Genomic DNA, 22,417 nt, shown 5'->3' with positions numbered 1-22,417 from the left:
CACTAAAACTTCAAATACATGAAACTTCAGCATTTTAATCAGGTATTGAGGTAAAACAAGCATTCAGGACACTATTTTCCATTAAAACAAAGCCCTAAATGAGTCCAATTTGTGGACTCATCAGCAACTCATACTCAATGCACAACAACATTAGGAAAAATAAATCATATAAGTCATTTCCTTCAAAACTTAAGCTTTTTCATGAGCATGCATAAATACAGAAACCATGGGAAAACACAAGACACATGACTCAAAAATAGAACAAACCAGATGAGCTCATTACCTCGAGCTAGAGTAGGAGGAGAAGGAAAAAGATGAGGATATCGAGACATCATATCATCCTCGGCCTCCCAAGTGGCACTCTCAACTAATTGCTTTTTCCATAATACCTTCACGAAAGCAACTTCTTTGTTTATCAACTTCTTAACTTGTCGGTATAAAATTTCAACCAGAACTTCCTCATAAGAATGGCTTTCATAAAATCCCAACCCTTTTAAGGGAACTATGGATGTCGGATTACCAACACATTTCTTCAACATAGAGACATGGAAAGCTGGATGCAATAATGCTAACTCATTAGGCAAATCAAGTTCATAAGCAACCTTACCAACACGTCTTAAAATCTCATATGGGTCTACCAAACGAGGACTGAGCTTTCATTTATTACCAAACCTCATTACACCCTTCATGGGTGAGATTTTCAGGTAAACCCAATCATGAACATCAAACTCAAGAACCATTCTTCTAACATCGGCATATGAATTTTTCTGACTTCGAGCCATTTTCAACCCTTTTCTAATATGTCGAACCTTCTCAATAGCCTTATGAACTAACTCGGGGATTATCAAAGCAAATTCACCCACCTCAAACCAACATATAGGAGATCTAACCTCCTACCATAAAGAGCGTCAAATGAAGGAATACCAATTCTCGAGTGATAGCTATTATTATAGGTAAATTCAATCAATGACTAATGGTCATCCCAATTACCCTTAATATCAAACACACAAGATCTCAAAATGTCTTTAAAGTTTGGATCGTATGCTTTGCTTGCCCATCGATTTGGGGATGAAAATTCGTACTAAGCTTGACTTAGTGCCAAGACCCTTTTGAAAAGACTTCTAAAACTTAGAAGTGAATTGAGTACCACAATCGAAAATAATGGACAAGGGCATTCCATGCAGCCTTACTATTTCCCTCAAGTGCAACTTAACATAATCTTTCGTTGAATAGGCAACTGTGAAGGGAATAAAATGAGCCGACTTCGTCATCTGATATACTATAACCCAAATCGAGTCATGTTGTCACCGATTACGTGGCAACCTACTATGAAGTCCATATTTAAGTCATCCCACTTCAAAGAAGGAATACCAATGTCTTGGGACAAACCTCCCGGTCTTTGATGCTCAACTTTCACTTGTTGACAATTAGAAAACTTAGCCACAAATTCGGCAATATCCTTCTCTATCCCATTCCACAAATAGAATTCCTGCAAATCACGATACATCTTGGTGGCTCCGGGTGAATGGAATACCGAAATCTATGGGCTTTTGATAAGATATTTCCCTCAAGTCATCGACATTAGGAATACAAAAATGGAGGATTGTACACTCCGCTTGCCCATTAGTTTGGGGATGAAAAGCCGTACTAAGCTTGACCTTACTGCCAAGACCCTTTTGGAAAGACTTCCAAAACTGAGAACTATAATGAGTACCACGATCGGAAATAATGGACAAGGGCACTCCATGTAACCTTACCATTTTAGTCAAGTACAACTTAGCATAATCCTCCGCCTAATTGGAAACATTGACGGGAATAAAATGATCCGACTTCATCATCCGATCAACTATAACCCAAATGAAGTCCATATTCAACTTTTTCGACTTCCAAGTAGGAATACCAATGTCTTGGGACAAACCTCCCAATCTTTGATGCTCATCTTTCACTTGTTGACAATTAGGACACTTAGCCACAAATTCCACAATATCCTTCTTCATCCCATTCCACCAATAGAATTCCTGCATATCATGGTACATATTGGTAGCTCCCGGGGGAATGGAATACCGAGAACTATAGGCTTCTTATAAGATATGTTCCCTTAAGTCATCAAAATTAGGAATACACAAACGTCCTTGATATATAAGTACCCCATCTCCCCCTTGGGAGAAAGCCTCAATGGATTTCTTAAGCACCGCTTCTTTCAAGTCAACCAAAATTGGATCAAGACCTTGCTTAGCTTTCACATCCGCCACAAAAGATGATTCTAACCCATTGTGAACCATAACACGACCCTTGGTGGAGTCCACAAATTGAACAACTAATCGGGCAAATCTCTGAACAGCTCAAACCAACTTTTTCTTACCATCATCAATATGAGCTACACTACCCATAGATAACCGACTAAGAGCATCCGCTACTACATTAGCCTTGTCGGGGTGATAGAAACCACTCATCTCATAGTCCTTCAATAATTCAAGCCACCTTCTTTGGCGAAGATTCAAGTCCTTTTGATTGAACACATATAGAGAAATCTTATGGTTGGTGAAAACATAAACATGAACTCAAAACAAATAATGCCGCCAAATCTTTCAAGCAAAATCAACCGCCGCTAATTCTAGGTCATGGGTAGGATAATTCTTCTCATGGATCTTAAGTTTCCTTGAATCATAGGCAATGACTTTACCATTTTGCATAAGCACACTGTAACACCCCGTATCCCAAATAGACCAAAAATGAAGATTTTAAGAAGTTACAGGTGCAACCCACAGTTGACATCCATATACCATAGGTCAGACCACGGCCCGTGCTTGTGGTCCGTGGTTCACCACTGCGACCTCTCCTCAACCCAAGTCAGAAAATCGGCTAAGTCTCGACCCACGGATAGACCAACAGTCTATAGGTTAGACCAGGGTCCATGGTCTGTGTCCATGGATCAAGACTCCTTTACCCAGCCTCTGACACCAACTACGGTCGACCAGCACAAACGGTCGTTCGATCCATGGTTCGTAGGTCTGACCATAAGTGAAGGTCAGCAACCAGTTAGATGAAAATTGTTGAGTGGGTTAACTTCAGATTGTCATAACTTTTAGCAAAAAAATAATTATGTGTCCCATTACCTATGATATGATAGATAATTGAATCCTCTTTCCAACGCCACTGAGTTTGCTAAAATCTGACCTATGAGTAAAGAGTTATGCTCGTTTTAGTGAAGCCCTATCGGGCAGACTTGACCGGCGATCCCAATCTACGGACCGTCGATTGACCTATGGCCCGTAGGTCCAATCCGTCAGTCACTCCGACAGCAATTAAGTCAGGGTCTTTTGGTCTTTTCCTATTTTGTTGGACCCCTAAGATACGTCGTTTAGACCCTAAATGATGAGGTTTTAGTCAGTTTAAGCCAAGAAACATAACTAGAACTTATCTAAGTCAAATCATTAATCAAAACTTAGAAAAAAATTAGAGCGTAAGAGGAGAAAAGAGGTCAAGAATCCTAGTTCAAGAACACAACAAGTTTCCTTCAGTTCCAGCCCCGAAATCGAAAGATTTCTCCGTGGAATTCGTCACAAGGTATATGGGATTTCACTAGTGGGTTCCTTTCACCCATTAGGTCCCTAGAATTCAGTCAGTTTCTTGATTCCCTTATTATGAATAGACCTAGGGTGTCTAGAATTACAGCAAATCATCATGAATTAATTATTAACATGTTCCAAATTAGATTATCATGTTATTACATCGTTTCTCGCATGTATTTCAGAACCCTAGCTATGTATTTCTTTAGTTCCTGAATTACACATGCTAGGTCAGATATCTCAGCTATTTAGTTATTAATGCATCATTAGCAGATTAATTGTTACAATCTCAGTTTGCATGTTCAGTTTTCAGTTATCCAGTATTTACAGAAATTCTGTCATAACCAATTAACCACTTAATTCATTGAGAGTAGCATAATACCGAGTTGGACTAGGGTTCAACGTACCCATATAGTCCCAGAACTATAAGCCACATAGGTGTAAGTCCCCTCTGTGGGCAACATCAATTTAGTGATCACACCAGCCACGCCTGTATACCTTTGGCCGGGTATATTGGGTCCTCTAGATGGGGCGTATACATCGTACTCTACATTTAGCTCATGTGGTTTTATTGTCGGTCATTAGTAGCCCCCACAGTTCATTCAAATTCTACTCATTGACCTCATTTACAGTACAGTCAGTATTCAGTTTCAGCATGTTATAAATTTCGTCATTGCATTCAATTAACTCAGTATTTCACATCTATATCATGTTCAGATTATTTCATTGCTTTATTGCTTTGTTCAGTTATATGTTATTTCAGCTTTATTCTATCCTGCATGCTCAGTACCTTTCAAGTACTGACGCATACGTGCGCTACATCTTCTCGTGATGTAGTTTCAGGTTCTCAGCATCCAGATCACGCTTAGGTCAGTTCCCGATCTTCAGTTAATCAACATCAGTGGTGAGTCCTCATTCTTCGAGGACTAGTGACATGATTATCTTTATCGCTTTTAGTCTTTAGGTTCAGTTCTTCTAAACCTAGTTGGGCATGTCCCAACATTTCTAGTAAGTTTAAAGGCTTATTTCAGACATAGTTAGAGTCAACTTAGTATTGAGTTAGTATCTTCTTTGTATTAAACTTATCAGTTATCATTTTTATCAGTTATAGTATATGGGTATTCCCCTTGTTTTAATATTTATTTATTATTCAACTTCCGCATCCCTTTATTAGCTTTAGTATGCTTATGATCATGCCAGCAGAGTTAGCTTGAGATCACTTGTGGTCCTAAGTCCCGTATCCGCGTCTCAGGGGTAGCTCGGGGCGTGACAAACTTGGTATCAGAGCATTAGGTTTAAGTGTCTAGGATGTCTGAAAAGCCGCACTAGGTAGAGTCCTTTTCATGGATGGGTAGTGCGCACCACATCTAATGAGAGGAGGCTACAAAGTGTTTTAGGAAATCTTCATCTTCTTGTTACTCTTATGTCTAAGGTATGTCTAATTCTATTCTAACTCGACGTTTACGTTTCAGTGATCATGCTTCCTCATAAGATAACGCCAGGAATGCGAATGCCAGGAAGCAAACGCAGCTCCTCCAGTTCTGATCAGGAAGTCTCAAATGTGAATTCAGGAATGTCATTCAGATGTTGGCTAGAGTGTCACTAACCAGAACAATCAGCGGGTTCAGTCCTGTGAATGCAAATGGTGGATCAACAACCAAGGTCCGTGACTTTGTTAGGATGAATCCGCCTGAGTTCTTAGGATCACAGACTGGTGAAGATCCCCAGAATTTCTTGATGAGATCAAGAAGATCTTTGAGGTGATGCAGGTCATTGGAATGATCGGGTTGAGTTGGCATCTTACCAACTGAAAGATGTGGCTCATATCTGGTACACTTAGTGGAAAGAGAACAGGGGTACAGATGCGCTCCTATTACTTGGGATTGTTTCAGGAAACCTTTCTGGACAGGTTTTTCCCCATATAGTTGAGAGAAGTAAGGGCCCAGGAATTTATGAACTTGAGGCAGGGTAACATGATGTCCAAGAGTATGGGCTCAAGTTTAACCAACTCTCCGGGTATGCTCCTCACATGGTTGCTGATTCCAGGCTCAGATGAATATTTTATTTATGGAGTGTCAGACTTAGTGAAAACAGAGTGTAGGAATGCTATGTTGTTGGGAGACATGAACATCTCTAGGCTCATGACTCATGCTCAGCAGGTTGAGGGTGATAAGCTTAGGGAACAGGCAAAGGAGACTAAGAAAGCAAGAACAGTAACTACGAGTATTCCCAACAGAAATCGGGTGCTGGAAATCGCTCGCAGTTTCAGCAGAAGTCTTCGACTCCAGCACCTTCATCAGCTAGTGTTCCATCCCCTAGGTTCCGTAATGATCAAAAGGTAGGGCGCCAGGCTCTAAGTCTCAAGGTAGTGATTCAGGTACCAAAACTTACCCAACTTGCCCGAAATGTAGTAAGAACCATCTAGGCGAGTGCCTTGCAGGTAAGGAAGGATGTTTTGGGTATGGTCAGTTTGGTCATAGATTGAAGGATTGTCCTTCTAGACGAGGTCAAGGAGGAAATAATAGTAGAGCTCAGTCTACAACTTCAGCAGCACCAGCAGGGCGCCCGACACAGCAGGGTAACTCATCTGGTACAGGTGGCGGACAGCGCCAAAACAGGCTCTATGCTCTTCAGGCTCGTCAAGATCAGGAAGATTCTCCTGATGTAGTCACTAGTACGTTACGAGTCTTTGATCTTAATGTTTTTGCATTGTTAGATCCAGGGCAACTTTTTCTTTTCTAACTCCTTACATAGCAGTCCAATTCAGTGTTAGCCCAAAAACTCTTTCAAACCCTTCTCAGTCTCTACTCCAGTCGGTGACCCAGTTATAGCTAGACGGGTATACAGAAATTGCCCTGTCACAGTCTCTCAGAAAGTCACCTCAGCAGATCTTGTAGAGTTAGAAATGGTAGACTTCGATGTCATTCTAGGCATAGATTGGTTACATTCCTGTTATGCCTCAGTCGATTGTAGAACTAGGATTGTTCGTTTTTAGTTTCCAGACGAACCAATCATAGAATGGAAGGGTAGTAGCTTAGCGCCTATAGGTTGATTCATTTCTTACCTTAAGGCCAGAAAAATGATCTCTAAAGGTTATCTCTATCATCTAGTTCAGGTTAAGGATTCTAGTTTCGAATCCCCAACTCTTGAGTCAGTTCCTGTAGTCAATGAGTTTCAAGAAGTGTTTCCAGAATATCTTCCCAGAGTTCCTCCCGAAAGGGAAATCGACTTTGGAATTGATCTCCTTCCAGATACCCAGCCTATCTCTATTTCTCCTTATAGAATGGCTCTAGCTGAGCTTAAGGAATTGAAAGAGCAGTTGAAAGACCTTCTAGATAAGGGCTTCATCAGACCTAGTATTTTGCCATGGGGTGCACCAGTGTTGTTCGTAAAGACGAAAGATGATTCTCTCAGAATGTGCATTGACTATAGGCAGTTGAACAAAGTTACAATCAAGAATAAGTATCCCATCCCTAGGATTGATGACTTGTTCGACCACTTCAGGGTGCTAGTCATTTCTCGAAGATAGACCTCAGATCAGGTTATCATCAGCTTAGAGTTAGAGCTAGTGACATTCCGAAGACAGCCTTCAGAACTCGGTATGGTAATTATGAATTTGTAGTCATGTCATTTGGACTAACCAATGCTCCTACAGCTTTCATGGATTTGATGAACAGAGTGTTCAAGCAGTACTTAGACTTGTTCGTTATCGTCTTTATTGATGATATCCTCTTTTACTCTAGGAATGAGGAAGAACATGCAAGTCATTTGAGAGTTGTTCTGCAAACTCTCAAAGATCGCCAGTTATTTACAAAATTTAACAAGTGCGAGTTTTGGTTACAATCAGTTGCCTTCCTTGGGCATATTATGTCTAGTGAAGGAATTCGAGTAGATTCCCAGAAGATAGAAGCAGTGAAACAAAGGCCTAGACCTACCTCTGCTACAAATATCAGAAGTTTCTTAGGTCTAGTAGGTTATTACAGAAGGTTTGTGGAAGGATTTTCATCCATAGCCTCACCATTGACTAGGTTAACTCAGAGGATGGTCAAGTTTCAGTGGTCAGATGATTGTGAGAAAAGCTTCGCAGAATTGAAAACTAGGTTGACTACAGCTCCTATCTTGACTCTACCGGAGGGTTCAGATGGTTATGTGATCTATTGTGATGCATCCAGAGTCGGCCTAGGTTGTATGTTGATGCAGCGAGGTAAGGTTATAGCTTATGCTTCTAGACAACTTAAGGTGCATGAGAAGAACGACCCAACTCATGACCTCAAGCTAGAAGCAGTGGTGTTTGCACTTAAGATTTGGAGACATTACTTGTATGGTGTTCACGTAGATGTGTTCACAGACCATAAGAGCCTTCAATATGTGTTCACCCAGAAAGAGTTGAATCTTCGCCAGAGAAGATGGCTAGAGTTCCTCAAAGATTATGATCTGAGTGTGCTGTACCATCCTGGTAAGGCAAATGTAGTAGCAGATGCCCTTAGCAGACTATCTATAGGTAGTGTAGCACATGATGAGAAAGAAATAAAAGAGCTAGCAAAGGATGTTCACAGACTTGCTCGCCTAGGATTTCGTCTTATGAGCATATAAGATGGTGGTGTAACGGTTCAGAATGGAGTAGAATCTTCATTAGTAGTAGAATTTAAGGAAAAGAAAGACAGTGATCCAATATCGCTAGAGTTTAAGGGTGCAGTCCAGAAGCAGATAGTGGAGGTATTCTCCCAAGGGGAGATGGTGTGCTTCGCTATCAGGGTTTATTATGTGTTCCTAATGTGGGTGAGTTGAGACAACATATTCTTGCAGAGGCCCATAACTCCAGATATTCTATTCATCCAGGTGCCACTAAGATGTACCGCGATCTGTGGGAAGTCTATTGGTGGAATGGTATGAAAAGAGATATAGCAGATTTTGTGGCTAAGTGCCCCAATTTCCAGCAAGTCAAGGTAGAACATCAGAAACCAGGAGGTATGACTCAAGATATTGACATTCCTACTTGGAAGTGGGAAGTGATCAACATGGACTTCATCACAGGTTTACCTCGTACTCGTATACAGCATGACTCTATTTGGGTGATTGTTGATAGGGTTACTAAGTCTTCTCGCATTTTGGCGGTCAAGACTACAGATTCGGTGGAGGATTACGCCAAGATTTACATTAATGAGATTGTGAGGTTGCATGGAGTTCCCATGTCTATCATCTCAGATAGAGGTCCTTAGTTTACATCTCATTTCTCGAAGTCATTTCAGAAAGGTCTTGGTACTCAGGTTAATCTTAGCACAGCATTTCATCCGCAGACGAATGGTAAGGCAGAGCGTACCATTCAGACCTTAGAAGACATGTTGAGAGCTTGTGTGATCGACTTCAAAGGTAGTTGGGATGATCACCTTCCTCTTATTGAGTTCGCCTACAACAATAGTTATCATTCCAGCATTCAGATGGCCCCTTATGAGGCATTGTATGGGCGTAGGTGTAGATCTCCAGTTGGTTGGTTTGAAATAGGTGAAGCAGCCATGATAGGACCAGATTCAGTCCTTGATGCTATGGAGAAAGTGTAACTCATTAGAGATAGACTTAAGACTGCCCAGAGTCGCCAGAAGTCTTATGCAGATGTGAGAAGAAGGGAACTAGAGTTCCAAGTTAAGGATTGGGTTTTCCTGAAAGTGTCACCTTTGAAGGGGGTGATGAGATTTGGCAAGAAAGGGAAGATCAGTCCCAGATATGTAGGCCCTTACCGGATCTTGAAAAGGATTGGTAAAGTGGTTTATGAGTTAGAGTTGCCAGCAGACTTAGCAGCGGTACATCCAGTCTTTCACATTTATCTTTTGAAGTAGTGTGTGGGTGATCCAACATCCATAGTACCATTAGAGAGTGTGCCCGTGAAAGATAGCCTTTCATATGAGGATGTACCAGTTGAGATTCTCGATCGTCAGGTTAGAAGGTTGAGAAACAAAGAAGTCACTTCAGTCAAGGTTTTGTGGAGGAGTCTGTAGAGCGAGCTACTTGGGAAGCAGAAAGAGCCATGAAGTCCAAGTATCCTCACCTCTTTCCTTCCGATTCCATTCCAACTTGAGGTAATAGTTCCTCTTCAGTTTTTCAGTTATTCATGCGTAAATTCAGTCTAAGAATCATGTTCCTTTAGTTTGTACTTGCATTTTCAGCGTATTTGCATGTTCTTGAAACTCAGTTCAGTCAGAAATTTAGTTCTCAGTGTTTAGTGGTAGGGATTGCAGCCCTCTCCCTCCATTTCAGCTATTTTAGTCTTCATTCGAGGACGAATGGTCCCAAGGGGGAGATAATGTAACACCCCGTATCTGAAAATAGACCAGATTGCATATTTCTGGTATTGCAGGTAGCACTCACGGCACCATCCACGAACCGTAGGAGGACCGATAGTCCGTCCTGCAGGTCCGTGGTTCGTGTCAGCAACTCCCCCAGAACTCAGCCAAAAACTCAGCTAAGTGTTGACCCACGGCCGGACCTACGGTCCGTAGGTCAGGTCACAGACTGTAGTTCGTGTCCGTAGATCTATGCCCCAAAAGCCCAGCTTCAGTCCCGATTGACGGTTGACCAGCACGGACCGTAGGTGAGGATTAACCGCCAGTTAGATGAAAATATTGAAGGGTCAATTTCAATTGGTCATAACTCATAGCATAATATGAATTAGGTGTCCTATAAACTATGATATGATATATAATTGAATTATCTTTCCAACGCCACCGAGTTTTCTAAATTCCGACCTCCGAGTAAAAAGTTATGCTCGATTTAGTGAAGCCTTGTCGGGTAGACTCGACCTACGGACCCAATCGACGGACCGTAGATTGAGTGATGGACCGTAGGTCCAATCCATCAGTCACTCCAATAGCAATTAAGTCAGGGGTGTTTTGGTCTTTTCCTATTTCGTTTAACCCCTACGATACATCGTTTAGACCCTAAATCATGAGGTTTTAGTCAGTTTAAGCCTAGAAACATAACTAGAACTTACCTTAGTCAAATCATTAATCAAAACTTAGAAAATTAGAAGCAAGAGAGGAGATAAAGGTCAAGAACCCTAGTTCAAGAACACAGCAAGTTTTCTTTAGTTCCAGCCCCGAATTCGAAAGATTTATCTGTGGAATTCGTCACCAGGTATGTGGTATTTTACTAGTGGTTTATTTTCGCCCATTAGGTCCCTAGAATTCAGTCAGATTCTTGATTCCCTTATTATGAATAGACCTAGGGTTGCTAGAATTACAGCAGATCATCATGAATTAGTTATTAACATATTCCAAATCAGATTATCATGTTATTACATTGTTTCTCGCATGAATTTCAGAACCCTAGCTATGTATTTCTTTAGTTCTTCAATTACACATACTAGGTCAGATATCCCAGTTATTTAGTTATACATGCCTCAATTATTAATGCATCATTATCAGATTAATTGTTGCATTCTCAGTTTGCATGTTCAGTTTTGAGCTATCCAGTATTTACAAACATTCAATCATAACTAGTTAACCACTTAATTCATTGGGAGTAGCATAATACCGAGTTGGACTAGGGTTCAGCGTACCCATATAGTCCCAGAACTACGAGCCGCGTAGGTGTAAGTCCCCTCTTTGGGCAACATCAGTTTAGTGATCGTGCCAGCATTCCTCTATACCTCTGGCAGGGTATATTGAGTCCTCTCGATGGGGCGTATACATCGGACTCCACATTTAGCTCATGTGGTTATATGTCGGTTATTAGTAGCTCCCACAGTTCAATCAGACTCTTCTGCATTGACCATATTTCAGTACAGTCAGTATTCAGTCTCAACATGTTATAAATTTGGTCATTGCATCAGTTAGCTCAGTATTCAGTATTTCAGTATATATATCATGTTCAGATGATTTCATTGCTTTATTGTTTTGTTCAGTTATATGTTATTTCAGTTTTACTCTATTCTGCAGGCTCAGTACCCTTCAAGTACCGACGCATACGTGCGCTATATCTTCTCGTGAGGTAGGTTCAGGTTCTTAGTATACAGATCACGCTTAGATCGATTCCCAATCTTTAGTTCAGCAGCATCAGTGGTGAATCCTCATTTTTCGAGGACAATAGTCATGTCATCTTTCGAAGAAAGAGAACTAGGGTTTCTTTTTATTATAAGTAGAATCTTTAATTTTGCTGAGTTTGTCTTATTAAAAATTTTATACATCGTCATTTCACATGTTGCACAGATAACATATTTTACTTTTTAAGAATTTGAATCTCATAATTTTGAAGAAACTTGTCTATAGATATCAGTTAGATGACTTGATAAATGATAGTACAAAAACTTATTTGCACTAACTGTATATGAAACTTAGATTTCTCTTTTAATATAATCTATCGTGCATTACTCATATATATTTCTTTTTTTAGAACCCTTGCTAATTCCAGTTACCAACTTTGATCTATGTTTTTGAATACTACAAGTTATATACAATTAGGTTATAATTGATCTGATTTTGTACTTCTTTTTTAATATATCATCAAAATATGAAACTTACACCCGTAAATATGTCTATTATAGTTCATGATGTTCTCCCAAAGTGCTATGCCTTTTCTATAGTTAAATTATGCAAAGTTTTCACATGCACAATCAATTATATTTTTGATAAATATAGTTGGTAATTCTAAAAGTTTTAATATATTTTGTGCTAGTGTTTTTGCAGATTCATGTTCTAGCGAAGGAGTTGGTGTATACTGCAATGTTGTTGCTAAAATATTTACCAATATATTTGGTTGATACTGTAATTGCAAAGTACGCAAAATTTAAGTTTGGAAATTTAGCAGAATTAGGAATACCACAGCCAGAAGAAGACTCATTTTCTGTTAAAATATAAAAAGGTAGATCCCGAGTAATTGATATTGGTGCCATTGACAAGATTAAACTTGGACAGATTAACATAAGATACTATATTTATTTTATTTCATTCTATTTTGAGAAATATTATGTGAAAAACAAATCGCTTTAGTTTTTTCGAGGGTTTTGGTCTGATTGTAAAATACAACTTGTGATGTATGGCTAGGCGCACATCACGAGTTCAAATTTGATTACTACCAAGAACCTAGTAGTAGTATTTAATAAAGAAGAATAAAAATACATGTTCATTATCATGGGCAACAGTTGAACTGTTATAGTTATGAAATCGGTAGAATTTAGTAATTTTGGCTAATACAGTATATTTGTGTAAATAGTTCATCTAATATGCATTGATAATCTATTATAAAAAAGTAAATAACACTTGTTTCTTTTTGTGAAATAACTTTTGGTCAATTCATTATTACGTACTTCCTGGAATATCAAAAATAAAGGAACATACATGTCACGCCCCGAGCTACCCCTGAGATGCGGACACGAGACCTAGGACCACAAGTGATCCCAAGCTAACCATACTGGCATGATCATGAGCATACTAAAAGATAATAAACTGATACGGAAGCTAAATCATAAAGTAAGTCTGAAATGATGGGGAATACCCATATACTATAACTGAGATGAATGAAAACTGATGAGTTTAATACAAAGAAAATATTAACTCAATACTAAGCTGAATCTAACTATGTCTGAAATAAGCCTCTAAACTAACTAGAAGTGTTGGGACATGCCCCAACTAAGTCTAGAAAATCTTAAACTAAAAGACTGAAAACTGAAAGATAACATGACTATTATCCTCGAAGAACGAGGACTCACCACTGATGCTGCTGAACTGGAGATCGGGAACCGATCTAAGTGTGATCTAGATGCTGAGAACCTGAACCTACATCACGAGAAGATGTAGCGCACGTATGCGTCAGTATTTGAAAGGTACTGAGCATGCAGGATAGAGTAAAGCTGAAATAACATATAACTGAACAAAGCAATAAAGCAATGAAATAATCTAAACATGACATAGGTACTGAATGTTGAGCTAATTGAATGCAATGACCAATTTATAACATGCTCAGACTGAATACTGAATACTGAATATACTGATAAATGGTCAATGCATTAGAATATGACTGAACTGTGGGAGCTACTAATAACCGACATAAAACCACATGAGCTAAATGTGGAGTCTGATGTATACGCCCCATCGAGAGGACCTAATACACCCGGCCAAAGGTGTAGAGGCATGCTGGCGTGATCACTAAATTGATGTTGCCCACAGAGGGGACTTACACCTACTTGGCTCGTAGTTCTGGGACTATATGGGTATGCTTAACCCTAGTCCAACACGGTATTATGCTACTCCCAATGAATTAAGTGATTAACTGGTTATGACTAAATTTCTTTAAATACTGGATAGCTCGAAAATGAACATGCAAACTGATTATGCAACAACTGGATAGCTCAAAAATGAACATGCAAACTGAGAATGCAACAATTAATCTGATAATGATGTATTCATAAACTGAGGCATGTATAACTGAATACTGAAATATCTGACCTAGCATGTGTAATTCAAGAACTAAAGAAATACATAGCTAGGGTTCTGAAATTCTTGCAATAAGCTGAGCAATAACATGATAATCTGATTTGGAACTTTAAAATAACTAATTCATGAAGATCTGTTGAAATTCTAGAACCCTAGGTCTATTCATAATCATGGAATCAAGAATCTGACTGAATTCTAGGGACCTAATGGGCGAAAGGAACTCACTAGTGAAATCCCACATACCTGGTGATGAATTCCACGGAGAAATCTTTCAATTTCGGGGTTAGAACTGAAAGAAACTTGCTGCATTCTTGAACTAGGCTTCTTGACCTTTTTCTCCTCTCTTTATTCTAATTTTCTAAGCTTTGATTAATGATTTTGACTAAGGTAAGTTCTAGTTATGTTTCTAGGCTTAAACTGACTAAAACCTCATGATTTAGGGTCTAAACGACGTATCTTAGGGGTTAAACGAAATAGGAAAAGACCAAAAGACCCCTGACTTAATTGCTGTCGGAGTGACTGACAGATTGGACCTACGGTCCGTCGATTGGGTCCGTAGGTCGAGTCTACCTGATAGGGCTTTACTAAAATGAGCATAACTTTTTATTCGGAGGTCGGAATTTAGAAAACTCGGTGGCGTTGGAAAGATAATTCAATTATCTATCATATCATAGGTCATGGGACACCTAATTAATTTTTTGCTAAGAGTTATGACCAATTGAAATTGACCCATCAATATTTTCATCTAACTGGCTGTTAATCCTCACATACGGTCAGACCTACGGACCTTGGATCGATTGACGGTCCATGCTGGTCAACTGTCAATCGAGACTGAAGCTGGGCTTTTGAGGCATCAATCCACGGACACGAACTACGGTCCGTGACCTGACCTACGGACCGTAAGTCTGGCCGTGGGTCAACACTTAGCCAAATATTCTGACAGAGTTCTGGGGAAGTTTTCTATCACGAACCACGGACCTGCAGGACGGACTGTTAGTACATCTATGGTCCGTGGATGGTGTCCGTGAGTGCCACCTGTAACACCATGAATCTGAAATCTCTATTTTCGGATACGGGGTGTTACATTATCTCCCCCTTGGGACCATTCGTCCTCGAATGAAGACTAAACTAGCTGAAATGGAGGGAGAGGGCTGCAATCCCTACCACTAAACACTAAGAACTGAATTTCTGACTGAACTGAGTTCCAAGAACATGCAAATACGCTGAAAATGCAAGTATAACTGAAGTAACCTGATTCTAAGACTGAATTTTTGCATGAATGACTGAAAAACTGAAGAGGAACTATTACCTCAAGCTGGAATGGAATCGAAAGGAAAGAGGTGAGGATACTTGGACTTCATGGCTCCTTCTGCTTCGCAAGTAGCTCCCTCTACGGACTGGCTCCTCCACAAAACGTTAACTGAAGCGACTTCTTTGTTTCTTAACCTTCTAACTTGTCAATCAAGGATCTCAACTGGCACATCCTCAAAAGAAAGGCTATCTTTTACAGCCACAGTCTCTAATGGCACTACGGATGCTGGATCACCCACACATTTCTTCAAAAGTGAAATGTGAAAAATTGGATGCACTGCTACTAAGTCTGCTGGCAACTCTAACTCATAAGCCACTTTACCAATCCTTTTCAAGATCTGGTAAGGGCCTACATATCTGGGACTGAGCTTTCCTTTCTTACCAAATCTCATCACCCCCTTCATAGGTGACACTTTCTGGAAAACCCAATCATTAACTTGGAACTCTAGTTCCCTTCTTCTCACATCTGCATAAGATTTCTGGCGACTCTGGGCAGTCTTAAGTCTATATTTAATGAGTTGCACTTTCTCCATAGCATCAAGGACTGAATCTGGTCCTATCAAGGTTGCTTCACCTACTTCAAACCAACCAACTAGAGATCTACATCTATGCCCATACAATGCCTCATAAGGGGCTATCTGAATGCTGGAATGGTAGCTATTGTTGTAGGCGAACTCTATAAGAGGAAGGTGATCATCCCAACTACCCTTGAAGGCGATCACACAAGCTCTCAACATGTCCTCTAAGTTCAAAATGGTACGCTCTGCCTGACCATCCGTCTGTGGATGAAATGTTGTGCTAAGATTAACCTAAGTACCAAGACCTTTCTGAAATGACTTCCAGAAATGAGATGTAAACTGAGGACCTCTATCTGAGATGATAGACAAAGGAGCCCCATGCAACCTAACAATCTCATTAATGTAAAGCTTGGTGTAATCCTTCGCCGAATCTGTAGTCTTGACTGCCAAAGAGCGAGAAAACTTAGTAACCCTATCAACAATCACCCAAATGGAGTCATGTTGTCTACGAGTACAAGGTAAACCTGTGATGAAGTCCATGCTTATCACTTCACACTTCCAAGTAGGAATGTCAATCTCTTGAGTCATACCTCCTGGTTTCTGATGTTCTACCTTGACTTGCTGGCAATTTTGGCACTTTGCCACAAAATCTGCTAGATCTCTTTTCATACCATTCCACCAATAGACTTCCCGCAGATCGCGGTACATCTTAGTGACACCTGGATGAATAGAATATTTGGAATTGTGGGCCTCTGCAAGAATATGTTGTCTCAACTCACCCACATTGGGAACACATAATCGACCCTGGTAGCGAAGCACACCATCTCCCCCTTGGGAGAAAACCTCAACTCTTTGTTGATGGACTACACCTATAAGTTCGAGCAATACCGGATCACTATATTGTTTTTCCTTAACTTCCACTACCAAAGAAGATTCTGCCCCATTCTGAACCGTTATTCCACCATCTGATATGCTCATAAGAAGATTTCCTAGGCGAGCAAGTCTCTGAACATCCTTTGCTTGCTCTCTTCTTTCTTCCTCAATATGTGTTACACTACCCATATAAAGTCTGCTAAGGGCATCTGCTACTACATTCGCCTTACCCGGATGGTAATACACACTCATATCATAATCTTTGAGGAACTCTAGCCATCTTCTCTAGCAAAGATTCAACTTTATCTGGGTGAACACATACTAAAGACTTTTATGGTCTGTGAACACATCTATGTGAACACCATACAAGTAATGTATCCAAATCTTAAGTGCAAACACCACTGCTTCTAGCTCGAGGTCATGAGTTGGGTAGTTCTTCTCATGCACCTTAAGCTGTCTAGAAGCATAAGTTATAATCTTACCTCGTTGCATCAACACACAACCTAGGCCGACCCTGAATGCATCACAATATATCAAATAACCATCTAAACCATCTAAACCCTCTAGTAGAGTCAAGACAGGAGTTGTAGTCAACCTAGTTTTTAATTCCACAAAGCTTTTCTCACAATCATCTGACCACTGAAACTTGACCATCTTCTGAGTCAACCTAGTCAATGGTGAGGCTATGGATGAAAATCCTTCCACAAACCTTCTGTAATAACCTGCTAGACCTAAGAAACTTCTGATATTTGTAGCAGATAGGTCTAGGCCATTGTTTCACTGCTTCTATCTTCTGGGAATCTACTTGAATTCCTTCACTAGCACAATATGCCCAAGGAAGGAAACTGATTGTAACCAAAACTCGCACTTGTTAAATTTTGCAAATAACTGGCAATCTTTGAGAGTTTGTAGAACAACTCTCAAATGACTCGCATGTTCTTCCTCATTCCTAGAATAAATGAGGATATCATCAATAAAGACGATTACAAACAACTCCAAGTACTTCTTGAGCACTCTGTTCATCAAATCCATGAAAGTTACAGGAGCATTGGTTAGTCCAAATGACATGACTACAAATTCATAATGACCATACCGAGTTCTGAAGGCTGTCTTCGGAATGTCACTATCTCTAACTTTAAGTTGATGATAACCTGATCTGAGGTCTATCTTTGAGAAATAACTAGCACCTTGAAGTTGGTCGAACATGTCATCAATCCTGGGAATGGGATACTTATTCTTGATTGTGACATTGTTCAACTGCGTATAGTCAATGCACATTCTGAGAGAACCATCTTTCTTTACGAACAACACCGGTGCACCCCATGGCGAAATACTAGGTCTGATAAAGCCTTTATCTAGAAGGTCTTTCAACTGCTCTTTCAATTTCTTAAGCTCAGCTGGAGCCATTCTGTAAGGAGGAATAGAGATAGGCTGGGTATTTAGAGGGAGATCAATTCCAAACTCGATTCCCTATCGGGAGGAACTCCAGGAAGATCTTCTGGAAACACTTCTGAAAACTCATTGACTACAGGAACTAACTCAAGAGTTGGGGATTCAAAACTAGAATCCTTAACCCAAACTAGATGATAGAGATAACCTTTAGAGATCATTTTTCTGGCCTTAAGGTAAGAAATGAATCGACATATAGGCGCTAAGCTACTACCCTTCCATTCTATGATTGATTCGTTTGGAAACTTAAAACGAACAATCCTAGTTCTACAATCGACTGAGGCATAACTGGAATGTAACCAATCCATGCCTAGAATGACATCGAAGTCTACCATTTCTAACTCTACAAGATCTGCTGAGGTGACTTTCTGAGAGACTGTGACAGGGCAATTTATGTATACCCATCTAGCTATAACTGGGTCACCGACTGGAGTAGAGACTGAGAAGGGTTCTGAAAGAGTTTCTGGGCTAACACTGAATTGGATTGCTATGTAAGGAGTTACAAAAGACAAAGTAACCCTGTTGTCTTTCCACTGAGTGAACCATACGTGAGCAACATCCTTAAGCTGGTAGGATGCCAACCCAACCCTTCCATTACTAGTTACTTGCATCACTCTAAAGATTTTCTTAACCTCATCAATGAAGTTATATGGGTCCTCAACAACTCGGGAACCTAAAAACTCAGGACGATTCATCCAAAAAAAGCTCGAACCCTTGGTGCCACTGATCCACCATTTCTATTAGTAGGAACTGGAACATGCTGATTGTTCTCGTTGGTCATACTTGAGCCAAAAGTTGATTGGCATTCCAAAACTCTGCACTCGAAACTTCCTGATCTAGGACTAGAGGAACTACGTTAGCATTGCGTGCATTAGCATTCCTTGTCTAAACTCTACGAGGAGGCATGATCTTAAGCGCATAACGATAGATTAGAATGAAATCATACCAACGCACGATAAGAATATCAAGAAAATGAAGTTTTCTTAAAATACTTCATAGCCTCCCTCTCATTATATGTGGTGCACTTCACACCCATGAAAAGGACTCTACTTAATGCGGCTTTTAAGACATCCTAGGACACTTAAACTTAATGCTCTGATACTAAGTTTGTCACGCCCCGAGCTACCCCAGAGATGCAGACATGGGACCTAGGACCACAAGTGATCCCAAGCTAACCCTGCTGGCATGATCATGAGCATACTAAAGATAATAAACTGATGCGGAAGCTAAATCATAAAGTAAGTCTGAAATGATGGGAATACCCATATACAATAACTGAGATGAATGAAAACTGATGAATTTAATACAAAGAAAATATTAACTCAATACTAAGTTGAATCTAACTATGTCTGAAATAAGCCTCTAAACTGACTAGAAGTGTTGGGACATGCCCCAGCTAAGTCTAGAAAATCTGAAACTAAAAGACTGAAAACTGAAAGATGACATGACTATTGTCCTCGAAGAACGAGGACTCACCACTGATGCTGCTGAACTGGAGATCGGGAACCAATCTAAGTGTGATCTAGATGCTGAGAACCTGAACCTACATCACGAGAAGATGTAGCGCACCTATGCGTCAGTACTTGAAAGGTACTGAGCATGCAGGATAGAGTAAAGCTGAAATAACCTATAACTGAACAAAGCAATAAAGAAATGAAATAATCTAAACATGATATAGATACTGAATGTTGAGTTAATTAAATGCAATGACCAATTTATAACATGCTCAGACTGAATACTGAATACTGAATATACTGATAAATTGTCAATGCATTAGAATATGACTGAACTGTGGGAGCTACTAATAACCGACATAAAACCACATGAGCTAAATGTGGAGTCTGATGTATACACCCCATCGAGAGGACCTAATACACCCGGCCAAAGGTGTAGAGGCAAGCTGGCGTGATCACTAAACTGATGTTGCCCACAGAGGGGACTTACACCTACTTGGCTCGTACTTCTGGGACTATATGGGTACGCTGAACCCTAGTCCAACTCGGTATTATGCTACTCCCAATGAATAAAGTGATTAACTGGTTATAACTGAATTTCTGTAAATACTAGATAGCTCAAGAATGAACATGCAACCTGAGAATGCAACAATTAATCTGATAATGATGTATTCATAAATTGAGGCATGTATAACTGAATACTGAAATATCTGACCTACCATGTGTATTTCAAGAACTAAAGAAATACATAGCTAGGGTTCTGAAATTCATGCAATAAGTTGAGCACTAACATGATAATCTGATTTGGAACTTTAAAATAACTAATTCATGAAGATCTGTTGAAATTCTAGAACCCTAGGTCTATTCATAATCATGGAATCAAGAATCTGACTGAATTCTAGGGACCTAATGGGCAAAAGGAACCCACTAGTGAAATCCCACATACCTGGTGATGAATTCCACGAAGAAATCTTTCAATTTCGGGGTTGGAACTGAAAGAAACTTGTTGCGTTCTTGAACTAGGCTTCTTGACCTTTTTCTCCTCTCTTGATTCTAATTTTCTAAGCTTTGATTAATGATTTTGACTAAGGTAAGTTCTAGTTATGTTTCTAGGCTTAAACTGACTAAAACCTCATGATTTAGGGTCTAAACGACGTATCTTAGGGGTTAAATGAAATAGGAAAAGACCAAAAGACCCCTGACTTAATTGCTGTCAGAGTGACTGACGGATTGGACCTATGGTCCGTCACTCAATTTACGGTCCGTCGATTGGGTCCATAGGTCGAGTCTGCCCGACAGGGATTTACTAAAATGAGCATAAATTTTTACTCGGAGGTCGGAATTTAGGAAACTCGGTGGCGTTGGAAAGATAATTCAATTATCTATCATATCATAGGTCATGGGACACCTAATTCATTTTGTGTTAAGAGTTATGACCAATTGAAATTGACCCATCATAATTTTCATCTAACTGGCTGTTAATCCTCACCTACGGTCAGACCTACGGACCATGGATCGATTGACAGTCTGTGCTGGTCAACCGTCAATCAGGACTGAACCTGGGCTTTTGGGGCATCGATCCATGGACACGAACTACAGTTTGTGACCTGACCTACGGACCGAAGTTCGGCCGTAGGTCAACACTTAGCCAAATTTTCTGACTGAGTTCTGGGGAAGTTTTCTGTCACGAACCACGGACCTGCAAGACGGACCGCGAGTCCATCTATGGTCTGTGGATGGTGTCCGTGAGTGCCACCTGTAACACCAGGAATCTAAAATCTCTATTTTAGGATACGAGGTGTTACAATGCAGTAGTGTTTGACAATGGAGATGAACATCAATTTGATGCAATCATTTTTGCTATTGGATACAAGAATATTGCTACCAATTGGCTAAAGGTACGTTTTGTAAATTTTCACTATGTTCTTTTCTTTGTAATTCTAAATTTGAGTCTTGAAATTTTTCATTTGCCTGTAAATATCATGTGCGGATAAGTTTTTCTCGATAAGCTTTCCTTGTTTCTAATTTAACTTACTATTAATTTTACCATCATTGTCTCAAATAATGTACTATTTTTTTTCTTTTGTATGCGGGATTATAGCTCAATATTCCTTGAAGATAGCACACTGATAAATTGGAAAGGAGAGAATGGTTTATACTGTGCTGGATTTTCGAAAAAAGGGATTGTTGGTATTTGAATGGATGCTAGAGCTATTGCCGATGATATTAAGAATGTTAGAGGAGTCAAAATTTAGATTTTTATTATTATTATATCAGACTATATTGTTAAATAAATTTTCTAAACGCTACGTGAATGTAGGATGATTTCTGCACCGGGCTTGACTTGTTAAGTTCAGTTAGAACTTAAAAACATTATTTCTTTTAGTATGTTTTTACTGTAATAGAAATTTGATGAAATTTTTCTGATTGATTGTCTTTCTTTGTTGATTTTTTTTATATAATAATGGTGTGGGGTTCAGATCGCACACATTTGACTATTATATCGAATATTTGCTATCTCTTGCCAGCACAAGTATCGAATAACTCTACACATCAAATTGGGTAACTTTTATTTGAGACATTTATTAACAACGTGAATGAAATCTAATATGTCCTCTGCTTATCATAGTAAAGTAGATCGAGAGAGACATAGAGAGAGAGAATTGGCTTCTTGATAATCTGTTTTTCCTTCAATTCATTGATGTTCATAAGGTACATAAAATTAAATGTACATTGAGCAGTTAACATTCCATCTTGCTAAGGTCATTGCTAGGTCGATATGTACAAAATGTCCTAATGAACCATTACAAAAATAAGAG

General features: G+C 39.6%; 1 pseudogene; it reads left to right on the top strand.

Moving 5' to 3' along the window:
* LOC125809959 (probable indole-3-pyruvate monooxygenase YUCCA10) overlaps positions 1-21,853 on the top strand; it is a 22,528-nt pseudogene extending 675 nt beyond the window's left edge.
* The last annotated feature ends 564 nt before the right edge of the window (positions 21,854-22,417 follow it).

The sequence above is a fragment of the Solanum verrucosum genome, unplaced genomic scaffold, assembly GCF_900185275.1.
Source record: "Solanum verrucosum unplaced genomic scaffold, falcon-dt-bn FXZP01000257.1, whole genome shotgun sequence".
In the NCBI taxonomy this organism is placed as follows: Eukaryota; Viridiplantae; Streptophyta; class Magnoliopsida; order Solanales; family Solanaceae; genus Solanum; species Solanum verrucosum.
The sequence above is the reverse complement of the archived record's forward strand: the minus strand, read 5'-3'. Positions and strand labels throughout refer to the sequence as shown.